Source organism: Prinia subflava, chromosome 3 (assembly GCF_021018805.1).
Source record: "Prinia subflava isolate CZ2003 ecotype Zambia chromosome 3, Cam_Psub_1.2, whole genome shotgun sequence".
Lineage (NCBI taxonomy): Eukaryota > Metazoa > Chordata > Aves > Passeriformes > Cisticolidae > Prinia > Prinia subflava.
This window is the reverse complement of record NC_086249.1, coordinates 50,808,231-50,830,558: the sequence shown is the minus strand read 5'-3', so window position 1 is coordinate 50,830,558 and position 22,328 is coordinate 50,808,231.

The window sequence follows — 22,328 nt, the reverse complement described above, 5'->3', positions numbered from 1 at the left end:
AATGTTTTAAAAGCCTCTTAGAGAACTGCATTTTCAGTGCTAGAAAAGAAGTTGTATTTTGGTATTTCTTTTAGGAAATCCAAATTAAGTACTCCTATTTCTGTCTCCTCGTCGTATCTCTCACAGCTGCATTGTATTAGGCTGTTCCTTTAGAAATATTGCAAAGGAATGAACATTTTGTGAAAGAATTCCTGTGCTTCAGTGCAGTTAATTTAAGGAAAGATTAATAGAAATTTCAGCTGAACACAAAGGCAGCCCAGGAACCTTGAGACAGTTGCTTAAAATTGCTTTTTCATGATTGCTGAAGACTGCATTGCTATTTTTTGAAAAAAAAAAATCCATTATGTTGCTCTAGTATGATAAATCTTCTTGTACAGTCTCAGTATTTTAATATTGTCTAGATATCTTCCAGTTTAAATCTTGGGTTGTTATTTGTATTCAGATTTTGATGAACATAAACCAGGAATCTTAGTAAACAATAACATGTTAGATGAATAAATCCTAAACACAGGAGGTGGGGAAACTGCAAAGCAATAGTGGCTGTCAGGTTACAGACTACTTAAAAACAATCTTCATGTATAAAAAAGAAGAAATAAATTGCATACACCAGAAGGCTAAAGCTATGTCAGACACTAAAATAGAAATTATTAGATGGTATTTCTAAAAATTTGAAAGCTTACTTTAAGCATCCTTCTACCTACCTCAAACACACTCCAAAGTTTTGAGAAGCAAAAGGCTTTTATGTACTGCTTTAATTTGTTTCTTTTCCTTTTTCTTCCTCTTCTGTCACAAGGGCAAGAACAGCTGACTCTCAGAGTTACAGCAAATTGATTTTATGTTGTTCACTTAAAAGGAGATTTCTGAAGTTTTGCTTTACTATTATTTGTTCTCAAACATTTCCATTTTTATTATTGATTCTATTTTTTTTTCTTTGCTGTGAAATGCTGTAGGAACAAGAGACATTATTTTCATGGAACAAAAGTATACTCCTGCATGGAATACCTGTGAGCATTTTGGTGTTGTACACCAAATTCAAAACAAACTAGACTAAAAACTCCAATGCATTAGAAAAGAACTACAATGACCATTGTGTGTCTATTTTTGTTAACTGTCACAGATTTTGTGTTTTAAAGGGCATGACCCTGAATATAGGAGGTGGAGACTAGAGGACAGAGAGCTAATCGTGGGATTAATGTAGATTTTATTTATAATCCCTCCTGAGTTTATATGCTTTTATCCACTGTTAGTGTGGAAACAAGACAAATCCCCTTTTAATTCTTGTTATTAATGAAGATTTGTCCAAAAGCTTTATTGTGTCTCCAGTGAAAGCCTCATGCTTGGGAAATGCGTAAGCTTACCATTGCAGCTGGAGGACTTAGAGGTATTATTCCTCAGGGACATGCAGTACCATCTCAGGTTCAACAGAGGCGTTGTGGAAGCACATCAGCTGGTGCAACACAGAAGGACCACGGCTGTGGATGTGGAGGGCAGTGCTTGCCACCAGCTCCATCCTGCCATTCCCTCCTGCATCCTGACCATTGTTACAGTTATGCTGAGCAGCGCCGGCTTGCTCTGAAGAGTGTAGAAATCCTGACTAGGCATGTGTAGGCTCAGGGCTATTAACACAGCACACTGAGCATTAGTCCCACTACTTTTGGCTCATTTAAGGTTTTCATTCATAATTAACGTGATAATGCCCAAACTCAGAAGCGAGGAATATTGTGAATGACTGTTGTGAATGGCATGAGGGAAGGGATAGATAGTGAGTGCAATAATTTCACAAAAGTTAACCATTCCAATTTTGTACCTTTTTGGCCAGAGCTGATTTGCTGAAGTAACCTTTTTCAAATACTAAAAAACCCCTCCCAAACTCTGTTGAAGGTTGCGCAAAGTCCCTTGCCATACTTTATGGTTGGATGTATTTGTTTCAAGGGCTCGCAAGACTTGGTTCAAGATTTGGTTGAAGATTTGGTTCAAGATTTGGTTCAAGATTCAGTTCAAGAGTCACACCATCTTTACTTTTAGAATTTCTTAGAAGTTACTTTGGGGTATTTTTTTGATTATCCATACTTTTGGAATGTGCCTTCTTTCTTTGTTGAGTACACAGCTGCTGTATACTCAATTTAGTGAGACTATCTTGTCAAGGGGAAGGTTTGGTATAAGCTGTCCAAATTTTAGCGCCCTATAAGAGACATAGCTAATATAAACTGAATGGCTTCTGGTTTTTGTTCTTTATTGACAACCTCAGTACAGGATATTTTTGTCAGAAATGTCTGTCTCTGAGTCCTAACCAATCCATTTTTAAAGGCTAAGTTATAATCAAATGTTTTATTATCTTTGTACCTGTTGATGTTCTATCAGATAATATGCTGTTGGGAGCTTGTGCCTGACCAAAGTACAACATTAATAAATAGACTATCTATGCTTTCCTGTGGTTTGAGCCAGCATCGTGGAGTGTGCAGGCTGAGCTACAAAAGGAATGTGAGAAAGAAAAAACACCCAAATACTCACAAGATTATAACAACAATGACTTAAATTATGAAGGAGAGAAATCTTACAAAGGTTTTCTTGATGAAATTACTTTCTTCACTGCATGAAAATTAGAGAATCCCTAGATCCAAGCCCCTTTAATACCCCAAAAAAGACTCTTGCCACCACAGGAAGTCAATTATCTCCATGGTAACCAAAACAAACAGTGAATATTGCTTTAGCAGCCACAAAGAATAAAAATTGCATCTAAAATTCATTTATGTCTTGGGATCAGACACTTGAGATGAGAGAACTGGTCCATAAAGTACCCCAGAGGAGCTAGTAAAAGGAAAAAAAAGTCACTCCCTTTGAAGAGCACAGGGAGCTGTGCTTGGAGTGCATAAATTTGCTTTTTGCATAAAAGAGTATTGTCAGTGTGTCCATATTTGCATGGATATTCCCTTAACTTCCCTCTATAAATCTTATTTTTGACAAAGGTTTGGCAACAGTTGCCTGAAAAGACAATTACCTCGTAATCTCCCTCACTATGTGGAGAATCTCTTCTTTATTGCATTAATTAATTTGGGATGAACAATTTATTCTAATTTCCTTCCTCGTCTAAAAAAAATGCATAGAATTTGTTTTATAAATATTTCAGTGGAATAAAGAAAAAGAGAATTAAAATTTACAACTGTATAAATTTTCCTTCACATTTATAAAGTGTGAAGACAAGCTCAATATAATAACTAGTAAGGTGAATTAAATGGGAAAAAGACACAAAAATCATGTGATTTCTGTGTAACAGTGCAGCTAATCTAGGTTTTTGTGCATTTGCAGGCAACACCGATGCCATATTTTTCTTTAGAATCCTCCTTTTCTACTGCTGCAGGACAAACTGCTTTGGCTTTAAAAACAATTGTATCAGTATATCTGAGATATTGTCTGTATAAATGGGCTTTGGTTCATGCTACAGAGCCTAGGGAACAGCATTCTTATCAGAAGTGCCTTTCAGTCTTTGACATTTAGGAAGACCTGGCTAAGATGAAATCATTCATCACATATACCCTGTTTCTGTCATTAGTCACTAAGCAGCTCTGCTAGCCACAGCTAGGGAGAGTACAAGTCAGCCTCTGGTCTGCTAGGGCATGTCTCATGTTCCTACAGTAAGCATAAATAATGCCCAGAGTCTCATAATGCTTCAAATCTGCCACGTCCTACTACAACACCTCAATAAGTGAACTTTCAGAAAGCTTTTTCTCAGGCTGACCTGCTACATATTGAATGCCTTGAAAGTCTGGCCCTTTGCCTGATTTTTTGTGTCGTTTTTCTTATTTGTGTATTATGAGAAGTGTAATTTAGTTTTGTCTTAAAAGTGTGTTTTCCCCAACACCCTACGCCTCCCCTCCCCCTTTTAAAAAGGTAGTATTTTGACGTTTGTATTTGCAAAAAAAACACCACAAAAATCTTTGGGCCATTAGTAAGACATAGCAAAAAGAGCCTGGAAAGGTACACAGACAGGCAAAAATTGCTATTGTTATTTAAGTTAAATGAGTCTTACCACATCTTTTGGGTTTTGCTGTGAATTATCATCTTTCTATAGCATAATGCAAAGAAAAAAGCTAGTGAAGAATTTTGACCCATATGCTTTCCACAGCAGATGACATTTTCTGCAATTTAACAAAACAAGAAACTGGAAGAGGATTTCTTGCCATTTGAATATTATTGCCAATTATTAAATGATGAAAGAACATTACAGCCAGCTCTAAAATGTCCCCAAAGGGAAGAGCTTGTGCTTGGTCTAATTTTTTTCTTTTGTTAATCTATTAAAAATTGGAAGGAAAACTGCCATATTAGAAATATTTTGAAATTATGGTCTGTGCGCTGAAGTTGATTGCAGTCACTAAAAATAACTGAGAACACCTTTTCCTATTAGCTATTAGAGATTCATCTTCTGGCCTGGCTGACCACTTAATAAGTGCAGCCAGACATGACAAATCTGAGCCTTGGCTCCTGTTTTCATTCATTAAATTTCATTAAAGAAAATGCAGACATTTAAAATAAAGTCCTGCTGCCACTTTAGCAATTTCTTTCATGGAAAAGGGATTCTGTGTGACTGTAAAACATACGCATGAGATAATACTTTTTCCAAGTAATTTGAAGTTTAGACATCCAGGCTGTATTTGTCAGAACCCTCATTGGGACTAACAAAGCAGGGCAGGCTGGTGGCCACTGGTTTTGGGACCAAAATCCTGTGGCTATATGTGACATACCTGTTGTGAATAGTCCTTGCCACATTCTAGTTAGTTCCCGGATTGTGTCCAGGAGCTCTTTCAAAAGGTGGGAATTAGCATTGCCTAAAATCGTGCCAGGCAAAGTGTGAGTAAGTCTTGCCTGAAAGGGATTCTGTGCGTTACTTACCTCGTTAGCACATATCAATCACATACCTGCCCCTGTGTGAAAATTCATATCTTTTGACCAGTCAGGATCATTTGTCTACATTTTAGAGGGCTGAATCCAGAGGAGATAAATGTAAACCCTATAGATACATATTGCATTCAAAACATTTTCTTTAGATGTTATTTTATACTTATCATAAAATATCCACCTCAAAAAGGAGAAGAGAAATCTTTTAGACAAGCTGATCTGAAAACCTCTTGCAATATACTCTGCCTTGGGTCAGCCAGGAAACCTAGAATAGAATCAAATAATATGTAGTAAGAGAAAACAAATGAAGGAAAACTCTTATTTAATAATTTTATTTATTGAATAAGGACAGCATATAAAAAAATAGAATATAGGTCATGTTAGTAACTGTACTGTAAATATTATTTCAATGCTTTAAAGGGGAAATACACTTAAGTAATCAGACCTTGAACAATGTTCTTTTCTAGAACCTTAAGTATTTTAAAAGTTATTGGTAAAAAACCTACTCAAATAATCTCCTACGTGCTGAATGTAACTCGACCTTTTTGTAACACTGCAGGACTCTGGTTCAGTGTTATTTAATACAACACTGTAAATAGGAAAAGTAAAGAAAAACTTAGAACATGGACATATGTCTTTACACTAGGAAGGGGTTAAAATCTAGATGATATGATGAGGTAGTAAATAAACCAGGAAAATTAGGAAACTTGGACAGAATTAATATATTTTAAAAAAGATAAATGAACAAGTAGAATAAATTACCAGTAAAGGCAATTGAAACAAAGGTTATAAATAAAATATGAAATATAAAGTATAAATGAGGTTGGAAGACTTAGATTTATTTCCTAAGAAAGAGGAAAGTGAATGATCACATAGAGAAAAGAGGGAAAAGTGGGAAAGTGAGACTAATACGTTAAAAATGAAAGGTTGCAATTGCATTCAATAATTTACTTTTCATACCTCACTGAAGTAATTATTAAAGACAATTTATAATATGTAATTAAGAAACAGTACTCAAGATGAATCTTTTTTTTCCTCGCAATTTGGAAAGTTCCCTTGACAAAATGGAAAATTGACAAGGAAAGCAGCAGCACAAATAAAGACCATTATGTATAAGATAAGCAAGTGGTGCTTTACCCGGAGAAGTTACAATGTAAATATTTAAAGAGAACAGATGAATGTGAGGACTCCCAACGTAAAATAAAAGAGGAATAATAAATACCATGCAAGTTTGAAAGGTCAAAAGTCTCTCAGACACAGATTAAATTTTCATGGTGTTTTTGCTAGAAATATGACTGTGTTCCCTTAACAGAACCATGACCTCAATTAATTTGTGTTCTAAATAGAGAAAAAGCAATAGAGAGCAGGATTTTTATTGTTGTAAAATAAAAATAAGTATGCTAAAAATCTTCCATACACAACAGACAATTTATAAAACTTTATGGATATAAAGTTTTTCGTCAATTCCTTTTGCACATTCAGTGTCATAATCTCTAGGTGTAAAAAGGCTTGCTGTGAAGCATCTGCAAATGTCCAACAGAAAACGACACTAATTTTTTAAAAAATATTTTGTAGTTAAAGAGAACAATAGCACTATGCAAGGATATGCAGCATCATTTCAAAAAGAGAAAACAGGGGTCTAACACCGAAATAACCTGACTTTAGTGGGATGGTGCCTGAGCATAAAGATACTTTTGTTCCTAATCCTAGTAGTGTTAGTGCCTTGGGCAATACTTTGCAGAATACAAAGAATTTCACCATTTCGGCAGTCAGTGCCACAATACTAACACATCAAGAGCACTAACCTCAGCCAAGTCTTTTAAAGTTGATTTTTTTACCTCAGTGTTTTGGCTTTCTCAAGGGCATATCCCTTTTAATGTTAATATTTTTGCAGCCTTTTATCTCCATAGGAAGAATCAATGCCATTTAATACTCAAACCTCCTGAAGGGGAAACAGCAGAAGCTGGGTTAGGTAAAGTCCAGAATGAACTTTCAGTCAGCATAGCATGAAAATATACAAAGACCCTGAATTAATTTCTGCCTCCTCAAAACTGGTAGCCTGCAGCCTGAAGATTAATTTTCTCTGGCAATATTTTCCTCAAAAGGAATGTGTAATGGCCAAAGTCTTCCCTGTTCCTGCACAGTCCTGTGTTTGCCAGCCCTTTCACTCTGACAGAGAGGAGTAATAGGGTAGCTCTCTTGTAAATGTGAGTGATCCAGTAGAGATCACGGAGCTAAGCTACTAAGGCACAACTAAGATTCCCTTACTGCAGCTGTACCATATTTCTAGCCCTGTGGTTTGAATGGAAGTCTATCACATACAGCAGGGACTACAGCAGTAAAAGGTGAAACTAGAGGTTGCAGGTGACACTCCAGAACTGGAAGTAGTCTGGTCTAGCAGCACTGAGTTACTCATGTTTTGCCATAGGTGTTCATTATCATGTATATATAATGATTCAAATAATTGCAAGCAAGTTAAATGGAAATATTTCCAAATGTTAGATTTGACTCAGTGAGACTATTTTGTCAAGGCTGCCTTTACAGACAGTGGAAGGGAGCTGTTTGATAAGGCTGATTACAAGCATCTAAAATTAGATTTTTATTCGAATCAACTACACAAGAAATCACTCTTTAAAATAGTTGTAAACAAAACCGACATAGGTCACTTTTGATAATGCAAGAGATAGACTTTGTGACTACTTTACACAGTCTCCTCCTCAAATCTCATAGTTGGGATATCTTGGCTATAGCTTTGGGTTTTATTTATTCCGTTGTGGTGCATTATTTATTGAAGTAGAGCACTCAATGTGCTATTGAATTCCTTGGAAATAATTTTCAATTTTAAACACCTGACCTATAAAGGCTTTTCAGGCCAGCAGGGTTTTGGTAGTGGAGGGCTACAGGGGTGGCTTCTATGAGAAGTTGCTAGAAGCTTCCTCCTACATCCAACAAAGCCAGTGCCAGCCTGCTCCAGGACAGACCCACTACTGGACAAGGCGGAGCCCATCAGCCATGGTGGTAGCACCTCGGGGATTACAGACTATAGGGGGGAAAAACTGAAGGAATACAGCCAAATATGTGAGGGGAGCAGCCCTGCAGACACCCAGCCAGTGATGAAGGAGGGGCAGGGTGTGCTCCAGGCGCTGGAGCTGAGGTTCCCCTGCATCCTGTGGTGCAGACCATGGTGAGTCAGGATGTGCCCCTGCAGCCCATGGAGTTCAGCCGGAGCAGAGATCCTCCTGCAGCCCGTGGAGGACCCCACACTGAAGGAGGCTGCACCTCCATGGGAAGCCTGTGCTGGTGCAGGTTCCTGGCGGGACCTGTGGGCTCATGGAGAGAGGAGCCTTGTGACTGCATGGGGGACCCACTGGAGCAGCCTGTCCATTGCATTGTCCATAATAAGAGCTTTGGTAACTATATAGTTAACTCTATAGTTATATAGATTTAATAATTCTATAGTTGTTTTCTATTACCAAAAAAAAAAAAAAAAAAAAAAAAAAAAAAAAAAAGTGAAGAAAAAAATGCCATTTTAGTAGGAGGAAATTCGAAAATTCTGACTACTACAGAGGTGTGCCTTAGGATAAGATGTAACATAACATTCCGTTTTCATATACTATCAATAAAAGGAAATCTAGCTCAGATGTAAATGTTTACATCTTACCTCTTCATGCAAACCCAAGAGTCCACCTGAGTGTGGTGTAAGGAAGGCCTGTTTGCAGATCCCTGTCTCTGATTCTGCTTACAGGCTCATCTAGGGCTTATAACTTTAGTCTTACTGCTCTTGAGTTTCATTCCTGGCTGGGAAACCCACCAACATCTACATATTTTTGATTAATGTATTTACCTTGGTTGAAAGGTGTGTTGTAGGAGAGTCTGTACTCTCTGTGCTAATAGCACTCTTGTCATGCTCACTAATCTTTTGTTTCATTGTGCCATAAGCCTTTCCTATACAAATCAAGTCATAGGGGCACTTTAACATGTAAATCCCAATCTGCTTCACATGTGAGGAATTGATGGATTTTAAATTCCTTGTCTGTGGGGAAGTGATGAATGGTACTTATTTAACATAGACTACTACACTAGGTGCATCTCCAGTACTAAACAGCACGCTGCACAAAGTCTAATATAGTGCTCATAGTTTTGAGAATACAAAAGAGAAGGGCAAAAATCGATGATAAATGTATTTCTTTTCCTCTTTTCATCAGTAGTAATCCTGATAAAACATTTAGTGGTCTAGGATTTTTGCTGAGAATATGGTACTGTTCTTTCATTGAGGAGTGAATGCTTACTTCTAAGGGAAAATGTTACTGAATATTTATTTGTGTCTAAATCTAAAACATTTCACATTAAGAAATGAAAACCAGAAAATTTGTCAAGTCAGAATAGAACTGATTCGCCAAATGACAATATGGTATGCACAAAATCAAAAGCAGAAAAAGTTAGGTAAGCTAAATTTGTGAAATTTGTGAAATTTAAGCATGTAGAAATTATCAATTCTGAATAATATGCGCCTGGTGTATAAAAGGAATAAGAAAAAAAAACTGACCCACATTTTTCCCGTTAAAATTTAAGAGAATTTCAAGAGAAGATGGGGGTTTGCAAGGGAAAAAACACCTGATACTAAAACTGATACCAAAAGATAAAATGCAGAGAGGAATGTCACATATCCTATCACGTATGCCACCATATCAATATAAAGGTATTATGCTAAAAAAGATTTTTTTCTTTACCATAAAAATATAAAATTTGTTTCAATTTGATTTAAGTAAAAAGCTGAAATTTAACCTAAGGATTTAACACATGACCAAATGTTTACATGCTTTTTTCTAGCCATTTTCTATGTCTGTAGTGTGGTCTACTCTCTTTTTAATAGTTAATAATTAATTTCTACCTAAATTTGTACATAATTCTGCATCCCACATCTGTTTACACCAGAGAATGACACATGTGAGTGGGGTTAGTTTTAGAAAGATAAGCGGTCTAGATGATTTTGGTTGGTAAAAAAAATAGTTACACCTTCTGGGTTTATCATTACAAAGATTATAAATATCTAGGTACATTTTATGGTGCATAATTGCAACTTGACTTTATCAGCATTTAAAACAGAAAGATTTCCTTTAAAAAATGCACATCAATATCAACAATGTGACTTTTCTGAAGTTTTCCTTTTATCTAAAGACAGAAGTGTAATGCAGTGCTGTTTAGGAGATCAGAAAACCATTTACAAGTGGAAAGAATCTGACATATCATGCTTGGAAGGCTGGAAGAACTAAAAAGTATTTAACAGGTTCTGAGAGGCATTATGCTCAAACCATCTGAGAAGGAAATTAAGTCCATGTAAAATTAAAATCCAAATCATCTTTGAATTTTATATATATATATACACACAAGTCATTTTACCATTTCCCCCCTTGACATCTTCCCCCACCAAAAATATGAAAATAGTCCGTTTCACCTGTTAGTGATATGTAGCCAAACCCACATTACCTAATTTTCAGATCTTCTCTAGTTCTCCAGACTAAGAAAACATCATGAACTTTTCAGAAACACTCTGAGGAATGAGAACCAGCTCACTGAATGTAAGCGTAGAATATGAAGGACTACATCACTTTATGAAGAGAAATAGGCATTTGCAGGGCATGAATCATCTGTTTCTAAAATATGTCAAAAGACTTGTGCCTTCAAATTCCCATTTTTCTTCTTTGACTAAAATCAGAATTTTAGTTGAATGACTCAAGTGATTCAGACACCATAGGTGTCTAAAATGAGGTGAAAAGTATATTGCCCATAACTATTTCAATGAATTTATTCATTTGAAAACACTTTTCTGAAAATGAGGTTGCATTATTATCTCTCACTTGCCATGCAATTATGTCCGAGTATATCAAACATTTTTCTGTTGGGCTACTTGAAAATTACTATTTGAAACAATAACATTTCAAATTATTAGGTTGTATTAATCATTCTCTAAAGTCTTCTCTGGTACTAAGGCTTTCCCCACATTTGGCTAAAACCCAAATGTCGAATTTCCATCTCTGTCTCTCACACATAGCACTCTTTTGTGTTTGAACTTGCACAGACAGTTGACAGGTTATTCCTGTTTCTTTGCTTTTACAGGAAACACGCTTGAGATTTTAACCTCCTCCCTCTTTTCTCCATGTAGCAGCTTTACACGGATGAATGTGAGCAAACAGAATCCTTAAAGACTACCTTTCCTGCTGTGGTCACAGAGGTCAGATTTATCTCAGCTAACTTAGGTCACCACTGCATTTATCTGCAGTTCAATTAGTTGCTATAGCCTTCTTTTGTAATCAGTAGTAAGAAATAGGTGGTTTAAGACATTATTAAATTAAATATGAAATTCCTGTAGGCAAATCAGTCCTGAGAAATACCTCCTTCTCATTCATTGGAAAGAAACTTAATATGCCAATCTCAGTTATAAGGCAGTTGTACATTTCTCACCAAAAGTGATCCAAGGGGCAAACTTTTGAACAGGAATTAGTGCTATCTAGGTTCTTGTCTCTGTATCCCAGCCGGGTCTCTCTTGCCAGAGAGACAGAACATGTACATGACTGAATAGGAGCTGGGCAATGTCGATTAGGCTTGGGGGCCAGGACTTGTTTTCTTACTTTGACATACACATAAATGTTTACTTAGGAGATTGTCTGCATTTAGTCAAAAGAATCCCATCTAAGGTCTTTCCTTGTATTTATAGTATCCTGGACAACAAGGCAACGTCAAAATTTCTTAGTTTCCCAGAGGGGAAAATAAAATCACTCTGTCCAGGCTGTAGGAAATTTTTTTGTGTGATATCCTTAATTCATACCTCACAACTGGCTACTACTACCCTAGATGAAGCCTATCTGAAAATATGTCATCTATAAGAAACAGGCCTTTCTTTGCCTCAGTAGTTGCAAGTGTGGGGAAAACCAGAGAGAAATGCAAGACTGAATAAAACAGAAGACATTGAGTGGCATGGAATGGTTGTTTTGTATAATGTGTGATTTGGAAATAACTTGGGAAAATGATTGTTAGGGTGCAAATAAATTCATGGTTGCCAAGTTTTGGCTGCTCCTGGCATGACATTTTCCCCTCTCTTTAACATGCCAGTTCATACAGAGCAGTGATTAAGTAATAAAATGCATGACATCTTCAAATAAACAGCTCGAGAGCAGTTGTGGCATCCCGTGGAAATTTAAGCTTTGGTAGTGATGCAGTAGTTAGAAATGTTAGAGAATCATACCTTAGTACATTACATTACTGTAGATAGTAATCTTAAATTTGTTTTTCTCTTTAATATGCCATTCAACTCTTATGATATATGCCAATTTCTTAATTTAACATTTTTACAGTACTTCTTTGGTGCTGAATGATTCTGTTTAGTTAGATTCTTCTAAAAAGCACAATAAGATGATATTTTGTGCCCTTTTCCCTAACATTTATGGCAAAATTATAAAATTAGTAATTCACTGTTTTTGCATAGTTATTTAGTGGTTTTTCCCTTTTGCTGTAAAACAGAGCTGCAAAAGATTGATAATCCCTCTGAGAAAGGTATTTTTTGCCTTCCACTGGAATTCTTCAGAGTTTATTAGGATACCTGTTTCATGTTAAATCCATTATGCTTTTTCAAAGTAATTCGAAAAAGTGCCTATGTACATTTTCAATTTTCTTGCAGAAATGTTCACACTCCTGTGTATCCAAAAGGAGGGTGAAAAATGCAGTGGTGAATTATCATTCCATTCTCTTCTAGGCAAATCCTAACTGCTTGCAACGGAACCTAAAAGAAATGCTGTGGCTTTAGAAATAGTTTAAAGGATCTTTTGTAGGTCAATTGTGGTGTATGAAAAGGTGGTGACAGTACAAAGAAGTGACCTTTATTTATGATCTTTAAATGCTCTTGATATTTTCAAAATAATTTTCACAGTTTCAGTGGTCTGGTGGAAGGGTTTTGTTTTGTTTTGTTTTATTTTGTTTTGTTTTACTTTGTTTGCTATGTTTGAAGGTTTAGACAATATAAGGTCAATAAGGGACTTGTTCTGACTCTGTACCCCTTCATTTCTGCTGATATGAGCAGTATTGAGACTTCTGCCCTTTATAGTAAACAGAGTTGGGTTTTTAAGAGCGCAGTATAGCAGACACAAAATTTTTGAGGCTGTGTTTTTGGTGTTTACATCTTTAAAAAAGAATAAGCTGCATAGTCTCCAAAAGACACAAAGAGGGCAAAGAAAATGCCATCCAAGTAAATGCATAACAAAGTATATTTACAAGATCCTTCAAAAACATACTCTAGGTTTTTTTTATCTCTTCTTTAGATTAATTCTCTTTGTGTCTGCTTATATACATGTATGACTTGTTCAGAAAAAGAAATGTGTAAGAAGAGAAGATGGTTTCTGTTATCACAGTTTGATGTCTATTCATCAGTCCATACAGCTTTGTCTAGTTTTGGTTCTATTTTTTGGGTTTCTAAAAATCATTGTACAGTGAGAATATATGCATTTCTATATACTTACTTATCTGTGTATGTTTTAGTAAGTGGATTATTTTGCCTGGGCTGGCTGGAGGACACCTGCTTGTTGACATGAAAATGTCTCTGCACCTCTTTGTTGCCAGCATGGGGTTAGAGTGTATTTCTGTAAAAATAAGCTCCTTACTATATTTATATTTGCAAGTCTCAAATGATTCAATAATAATATCACCTTATGTATCGTGGAACAACTATGCCATTTTGGGTGAACAAAGTGCTATTGCATAAATAAAACCAGCAGAAGTGCTGTTCACTGTTATATTTTAACAAATGAGGAATTTAAAATCCATCAGATTGTCATGTGTGAGACAATAATGTGATTTGCATATTAAAATGCCCCTGTGGGTGGATTACCATAGAAAAGATCATTACATAGTAGGGCTGTTTTTCCCCTTCATCAAAATCTCTTTTAAAATGTCTCTTAGAGAAACAAGTGAAGTGAAAACTGTCTTGATTATATATCTCATTTCATTTCTCTTGTCTTTAAAAATCAGAGAAGTTGAAAGCATAATGAAAAAGAAAAAAAAACCCCAAACCTTAAGAAGGAGGTGTAAAAATCCTTGACAGACTGAAAACAGTTTTGGAAAGAGGAGGGAAAAGGTGGAGCAGAGGAAGAGAGTAATGTATTCTGAGTTTATCAATTCATGACTTGAGTTTGCACAAGCAGAACAGGCCTAAAATATTTATGTCAAAACCCAAACGGGAATGATTGTTCCAAGATCAGCTACTGTCATATGTACAAGGTCGACAAACAAGTACGTATTTATTCTACAAAAAAATTAATTATTGGGTGCGTTTTTCTTCTTATCTATTAACAGCACAAGAACAGTAAAATTGTGTGGGCAGACAAAAGAGGGCTAACATATGTAGACAGTAATCCTACTATATAGTGTGTGTAAGACTTTGATTGAAAGGAGTTTTTGGTGTAGCAGTCAGTCCTGCATCTCAGATTTTGTACTCTCATAATTCCAGAATGACTGCTTTTGCCTGAGAGATAAATGCTAACACTGACAGTTCTTGGAGTTACCATTTCCACCTGTAAAAGATATCCACATATACGGATGTCTGCATGCAAATTTAGTCCTTGGAACTAAATTCAGTCCATAGAACTGATGCTATAAAAGCATCTGGAGAAGTGCCCATACATGTCTTTTAGGCAAAAGAAGAGAATAGCTTTAAAATTAGGCTATGAAGACCTAAATTTCCTCACAGACTTATTTTGTGGCAAAACTGCATGCACTGGTGATTTTTGATTGTCAGTATGGCTGCAAGGTTTTGTTTGGTCTAGGGTTTTTTGTGTTTCTTTTTTTCCTTTCACAGAACAGACTGCAGTGTCTTTTCCCTGATTTACATCCACTTCCTCTGATGAATCAATGCAGTTCTGCTTTGTAGAATCAAACTTGAATAGTTTCCTAAACTGTAGCCTGTGAACTGCCTATGACTTGCAGAAAAGTCTTGCTTTTTCTATATAGATTGCTGCTGATGACATAATCCATCCCTCTTGTTTTTCTTTTCTCTTTAGAAATCATACTAAAAAGAAAAAAAATCATCAGATTTGAGATATCAATTTCCTAACATTATGGTCTGATAGAAATGATGGCTACTGTGTCTAATATTTAGTTGTTAATGGTCAATGTGAACAGAGGGTGGTCCATGAGACAGATGCAATGTTTAAACACATTCTAAAAAAAAGTTTCTGGAAACCTTATCTTTTGAAAATTAAATTGAAGCTGACAAAATGTCTCTGTGCTGGTTGCCACAAATTCCTAAAGCCTCTAGCTGCTGATATAGAGATTTTTTTGAGATTGTATATTCTTGAGGCAAGTCTAATAAAAACATTCTGGTTTTGTATAATCAATCTTTTTGTCTGTATGTTTGCTCTGATCCAAAACCTATTAAAGTCAATTAGAGTGACTGTGTAAATGAAACGATGCAATGATAATGTAGGAGTCATTGTGCTGTGACTTGCATTAAGCTCTAAGCCAACTTCTTGTAACTCAGCTATTTCCATAAACCTCAGCAGATTTGGACTGACCGAGTGATCATTCAGTTAATGAAAATGTCATACTCTATCTGTTGATAAACCTCTCTGTGAAATGGTTTCTAATAGTTCAGGGGATTTTCCATGTCTTTGCCTCTAAAATTCCTTTTGTTTGTTGATTGTTCGTGGTCTATATCAAGTAGCACTGACATTCTTGGACTTGTTATCATATGAAAATTATACTTAATATTAAAAAATATTATTAAGAACATACTGATGACATAAGAACTGAATAAATCATTATACTGCTTTGTCTTAGTACTTATAAACTCTGTTTAGTACATGCTTAGGAAAAAATGGGGTTTTTTTACTCCCATTTTAAAGAAAATAATACTTAATTTAAATTGGATGTTCCTATTTGCTTTTTTGTTTGTTTTTGTTTTGAAATCTAACATTTTTTCTTACATGATATATACATGGACAGAGAAAGAAAAAATAGCAGAAGATAAGAAGAAAGTGGATTATGAAGATGGATGTCAATTTATTTGCTAAAAGACTGTAAGGATGTGTGACAAATCACTATTACCATCATAGGGTCTCTAGGCTTCTAAAAATATTTTGGTTTTGTTTGTTTGTTTTTATTTTTTCCAGTGTGGCACAGTCAAATGTTTTTCTGTTGGTCCAGCATTGATTTTAACATGAAATCACTGTTAAGAATGTAGAAGAGTAAATGGCAAAACTGGTACACAGAAGATTGATAGAGCAATAGGAAAAAGATAGGGAGTACTAAAAAGAAGGCTGTTTCCATTTGTTTTTAGGGAACATACTGAAGGAAGTTCTGTTATTTGGTTTCCCCTCTTAGTTTATTCTATAGCTATTCTTTAGTGACCAAGAAAGGAGCAAAAACCAAAAAGCAGAAAACAACATTGTTATCTTGAGTTGCTAATGAGGACTGAAGTTCCCTAAAAGGTACGAATGAGAAATAAAATGCCAAATGAGTCAAGAAATGCTTTTTTAAAATAGACATACAACTTTTCTCTCACAACTATCCATCAGATCAATAATGCAATAGTGTAAGAGTTGTGTAAATTCATACACCCATCCTACTGTAACAGCACAGTGGTCTTGGTACTCCAGCAGTGCTGTAAACTTGTCTGGACATATGTCCATGTAGTTAACAATCCTAATCCAATCATCATCCTTTTTATTTCATCCAATTTTTCTGGGTTTTCTTTCAATAGCAGTTTTACTCCTGTCATGCAGTTTTCTGAAATGGCTGTTATTGTCACAATTTTTCGGTTTTTCTTTCTTTTTTTTGAAAGCAGAAGGGCTTTAATTGACTCCCATGAAAGTAAAGTTAGCCCCAAGCTTCATATACTCAGAAATTGAAAATCATTATATTTGCAAATCTTTCTGTGATCTTCAGCCTTACTACAGTTCACTACAACCTGCTTAGGACTTCTAACTCAATGTTCTTCAGACACAAAGATCAAAAGTCTTGTAAGCAGCTGTTAGTCATGTCACATACTTCAGATAAGGAAAAATTAAATATTTGGTCTGAGCTAGATGCTACCCTGTGGAGCCAACACACTTGATCTCCAAAGTGTCTTCTCCCATTCCAAAAGATTTAGGCCAGTTGTTCTGAATGTCATTTTAATGGGGAGTTTCATCTCTTTCATAAGGATTAATTCTATTCTTTAATTCTGAAATCAAACTTCCATTAGATATGTGTTTCTTAGGTAGTTACAGCTACGTGTGAAATCCCATTGCTCAGGAAGAATTTGACTCTGAGCATGTATCTACCATAAAGCATTAATATTGCCCTAAATAAGATTCCTCATAATTTCCCAGTCAGGAGCTTTTCTCTCAGTTTTACAACTGCCAGAGGAAAAAATTTCCTCAAATTTATCAACCAGAGGCAGAATGCTAAGGAGCACCTTGCAGCACCTTGCAGTCCTATTTCTTGACAATGGAAAGTGCAAGCTTCAGTCTCTTTAGAATATTTTTATAAATTACATTTCAGAGATTCTAAGGTACCATTGAAAGTACTGCAAAAAATATTAGAGCAAGACAGTAAGCTGTATATTTCTTTCAGTAATAATCTTGATATCACACTGGGTAAGATAGAGTGATGCTAGCAGAACTTCTGCCTTTATTATGACAGACCATCTTCTGCTTGTCTAGTACTGTTGGTGTGCTAATACTAAGGGGGTCACTCATTCATTCCTTTAATAAACACCCTGTCTGAGCATGAAAGACTAGGCCACAGCACATATTCTATATTACTTTGATTTATCTTTATAATCTTACTTACATCTGCCTGTTATCAAGAAAATAGCATGAAAATGAAGACACAAGCAAAATATGCCAAAGCTTCAAAATTTGAGTCAGGACATTTTTTGGCAATGTAGCAATTTGGACTAATTATTGTACAGTGCCAAAGGCATTCTCGTCAAAGAACGATGAAATTCTTTCCTCCCACGTTCCCATTAATTTACCTCTGCGTAGTTTCTGCTAATGTCACTGTGATTCTGTTTTAACAGAATCTGAAAAAAAAAAACCTGACCTGCACCACCTCAGGAGAAATTCTTGAAGTTTTTATGCAAAACTCTTCAAAATTTTCAGTGTATGCGTAGAATATGTGGTTGGAACTGCAACATCTTTGAAGGTGATTGTCTTTCACTGAGATAGGATTCATTTTTGTGGGGACGAGTTAGGTATATCCCCATCTTCTTCATATCTCATCCTTTGGGAGCACTGGGGGTCCTGGGAGAGCAGAGAAGGGGCACTCCATACATGTAACAATTCTGATTGTTTTTTATTTATGTGGGATACTCAGAGAACCATAGAATACCAGGTTGAAAGTCACACCGGGGATCATCTGGTCCAAGTGCTCTTGGCAAAAGCGTGGTCCAAACAAGATGACCCAGTAGCCTGTCCTGCTGAATCTTAAAAGTGTCCAGTGTTGGGGAATCCATCGCTTCCATCAAGAGTTAATTCCAATAGCTGATTGTTCTTACTGAGAAAAATTTTCCTCTTGTCTTCAGTTGGAATTTCCCCAGGAGGAACTTGTACCCATTACCCCTCACCTTTTCCACATGACTTCTTGTAAAAAGAGACCCACCATCTGAAGATGCTTTTTCTGCTTGTTCTCATCCTGAGAGGCAGCTAAGGAACCTTTGTTACTGTTTTGATTGTCCTGGTTTGTTCCCCAGTTGCTGGCAATGGGATTGCCAGTTTGGACCTCTTCCCGGCCTTTGTTTGAAGCCCACTTCCCCAGGATGGCCAGCCCTGCTACCACAGGCTCCCTTGCCATTCATAATAAGATAGGTAAAAATCCAACGCTATTATTTCTGCTTTTTGGCATGGAAACCAAGTTTAATTAGCCCCTATATAATATTTGTTATGTATAGAAGAAAACATATAACAATTAAGTTAGCATGCTCAAATAGAGAAGAGAGAAGCAGGCAAAAAAGTACCTAAAAAAATATCACCCCTGAGTTAATATTTTTTAAGCATCACACTTAGTAATAAAATAAGGATTTTCATTTTACTTGCTTCCTAATCAGCTATCAGAAGAAACTCCCAGAAGCTTTTGTGTTGACATTCAAAGGCTTCGTGGGCTGCTAAAGCTGCACATACTTCTATAGAAGACAGAAATTATATGCCTTACAAGCCAAGATTTTGCTGGTGCCAACTGGGGCAAGCTGTACAGTTGCTGTGTGAGATATCTGTAATAAAATTTTACTCACCTAGGGGGACAGCTGAACCACAGGTTTCCATCCTTCTTCTGTTGCTGTTGCTGTGTGTGTGATCTCTAGTGCATCATTTTTTCTGTTGACATAAACATAGCTTACCAAAAAGTATCTTCAGTAAATATTTCAGAGCAGGCTAATACAGTTTCTATCTCAGTGTTTCTTTAGAATTGAATTCCAGGCTTCTGAGTGACACCAAAGAAAACAAAACCATTTTGTTTCAGTGAATGAAATAAATGAAATACACTAATTCATATGAAACTCAAATAGTGGCAACTGAGGTTTCCTCACACATCACACCCTCCTTAATTTTCTTTTGAGGAAACACTTCACAGCAGCAATTTTAGATACGCAGCTGAAGCACAAGGGTAATTTCATTTGACTGTTGAAATAAAACAGCACTGACACATACTTGGGTGGAAAAGCATAGAGGGAGATTGTAACCATACTGAGGCTATCTCACCTAAGTTCTAGATTTCCTCTGCCAACAAAAAAACAAACAAAAGTTTTTGATGTACTGCACTGTACTTAAAATCAAAACCTTTCTTGGATTTTATGTATTGAATCTCTTACATCATTGGAAGCCAGTTTTAATTTACCGAAATGGCCTCTGAACTGTAAAGAGATGGAAGATAGGATGCAATTTGTGACAGCTAAATAACTTGCACAATTTCTCAGCTTTCCAAGAAAATCTACACAGACACATATCTCAAACTGTGTTTTACTTTTAGGCATTCTAAAGATAGATGGGATGATAATGACTTACATGTATCACCACACTTTTCATACAGAAAGATTAAAAATATAAGTCATAAAATGAACATACAAAATAGCCTGACAAAGGGCAGGCATATAGTCACATCTGTATCGTAAATTCAGTAAATGTTGAACACTGAGCACCACTACAAAAAATGCATAATGGAGAGCAGAGAAAATTATTCTATCTAATTGAAAAACTGCAACAGGGAATTTGGTTTGTGTTTAATTATTCAGTCTGGAATTTTTTGCTCTATTCACCCAGGTTCTGATACAGCCCTCACCCAGGCAATATGTGAGCATAACCTAAAGATCGTTAATTGATGTGACTAGCATTTGTCACATCTTATTCTCACTCCTTTCTTTCAAGTGGAAAATTATCTGAAGTTTTTTGACCTAGGAAGATGCATATACTTGCATAGTTCATGCCTGAGATGCCATGGATGTTTGTGATTGAAAATAACAGCAAGAGAGCTCTTACTGGATTTGAAATGGCAGCCACTGTAATTCATGTAATGATCACAGTATCTGGAAATTTCTTCTGCACCTTGAGAGAGGACCACAGACAGCTTTATACAAACATACTGTGTTTCACACTGTAGTTTCTGTTTCGCTTGCTGGTTGGTTTGTCTTTGTGTTTGTTTTGTGTGTGTGTGTGGTTCTCAAGTACTGTTTCCTTATTTAGGAATAGGAGTTTCACTGTGCAATAATGCACTAAGATCCATTGGTATATACATCAGAGAAATATATGAACTATGGATAATCACAGTGGTTAGCAGAATTCAGCAATGCTATCAATTGTCAGTATAAAAGAACAGTAATAAAAAAGAGAATAGAATGATTGTATATTACTATTTTTTTTAGGTTCATGTTGCGACATCCTTTATAGATCTAAGACTCTTTGAAGAGACTTTCATATTTAACTAGTTGACTTACACTGTTCTAATGAGTGACTAAAACCCCCCAATTTACTGGCATAGAATGGTTAATTGTAAGAATTTCCTTATTGCCAAGAGAATATTTTATTTTTTACTTCTTTAGTTTGTAGTCGGATATTTGTGACTGTGAGGAATCTATCAAGAAAAGTGAAACTAATTATTACCTTTTCTCCCATAACGTGGTAATTTGAGAAGCTGGTGATGAAGCACTGGAAAAGAAAATGAGAAATTGAAGAGAGCTGCTGGAGGATACAAAGAGATATCAGGCAGATCTGGAAAGAAAACCTTGAAAAATAGATTTTATGAGATAAGCGGAGTAACATGAGAAGAAAAAGATCTCATTAATCTCTCATGTTTTTCTCTCCTTACAGGCTGAGCACTAAAACAGAAATAATGCAGCTGTTTTGAGATCAGCAGTTTTGTTGCAAATAGAAGTCTGAGGAAACAGTTCAGTGAGCACCAGAGTGTTATAGGGATAAGGATGCAGATTCTCCCTTAGCTCAGCCTTTCAAACCATTCCAGTCTACTGTGATTGTTCTTGAAAGGATAAGAGAGGCAGGACTCCCAGACCCATAAATCATTTAGAAAAGTCTGTTATATTAAATTTAAAAAGGAGGAAAAAAATCTCAGTACCACTGTTGCAGTAATTCTGCTCCATTGTTGATTTACTGTATTCTAGCTTTAGTATGAGTCCTGCATGCTGTTTTGAGTTTGAACATTTGAAGGAACATACTGTAGGGAGGACTTTCCTTTGCGTTTAAAAAAAAATACAAAATTACAAAATTTTTCATTATTTTTTAATCTAATAAAGATTAGATTAGTAGTGGTAATCTTAAAAGATACAATTCCTTTAAGATCACATTTGAAACTTCTGAATTGATTTAGAGTTTTACCTTTAATAGTAGTTTCAAAGGTCAAGGAGATACTATGGGTGAATATACACATTCTGATGATATTGGCTAAGTTGTGGATATCTATTCGATTGTTATCTTTTAAAGTGGATTGAGACGTCCTTCAGAACTGGTCCTCCCTCTTTTCTACCCTTGCTCTCCATTTACCCTGGGAGCCATCCAGACTTTAAGATTCTCAAGGTCAAAGCAAATCAAAACCACCTTATCCCTCTCCACTAATTCATTATCTGTGTATTCCCACATGCACTGTGTTCCTTACCTCAAAGACATAAAATGCTTCTGCAATAGAAATTATCTCTGCCTGCTCTGCTCTGAATTGTAGCCCCATGGTGCTGTTGACAGCCAAAGGTACATGTTTTTAGCATGTTTAGAGGATGTCTGGTTACTATGGCACAGTCTGAAGCCTCTCTTGCAGGCCAGATGAGAGAGCTTGAGTTAGCTCTTCTGTCTCTGTATTGGTGCTGTTGGAACATCAACAGCTGCAGTAGACTTGGCACGATGATTTGAAACTGGAAGGCTTCAATGGTCCTTCCTACTTGTATTTTAGCAGACTGCTTCCAGGGTTCTCAA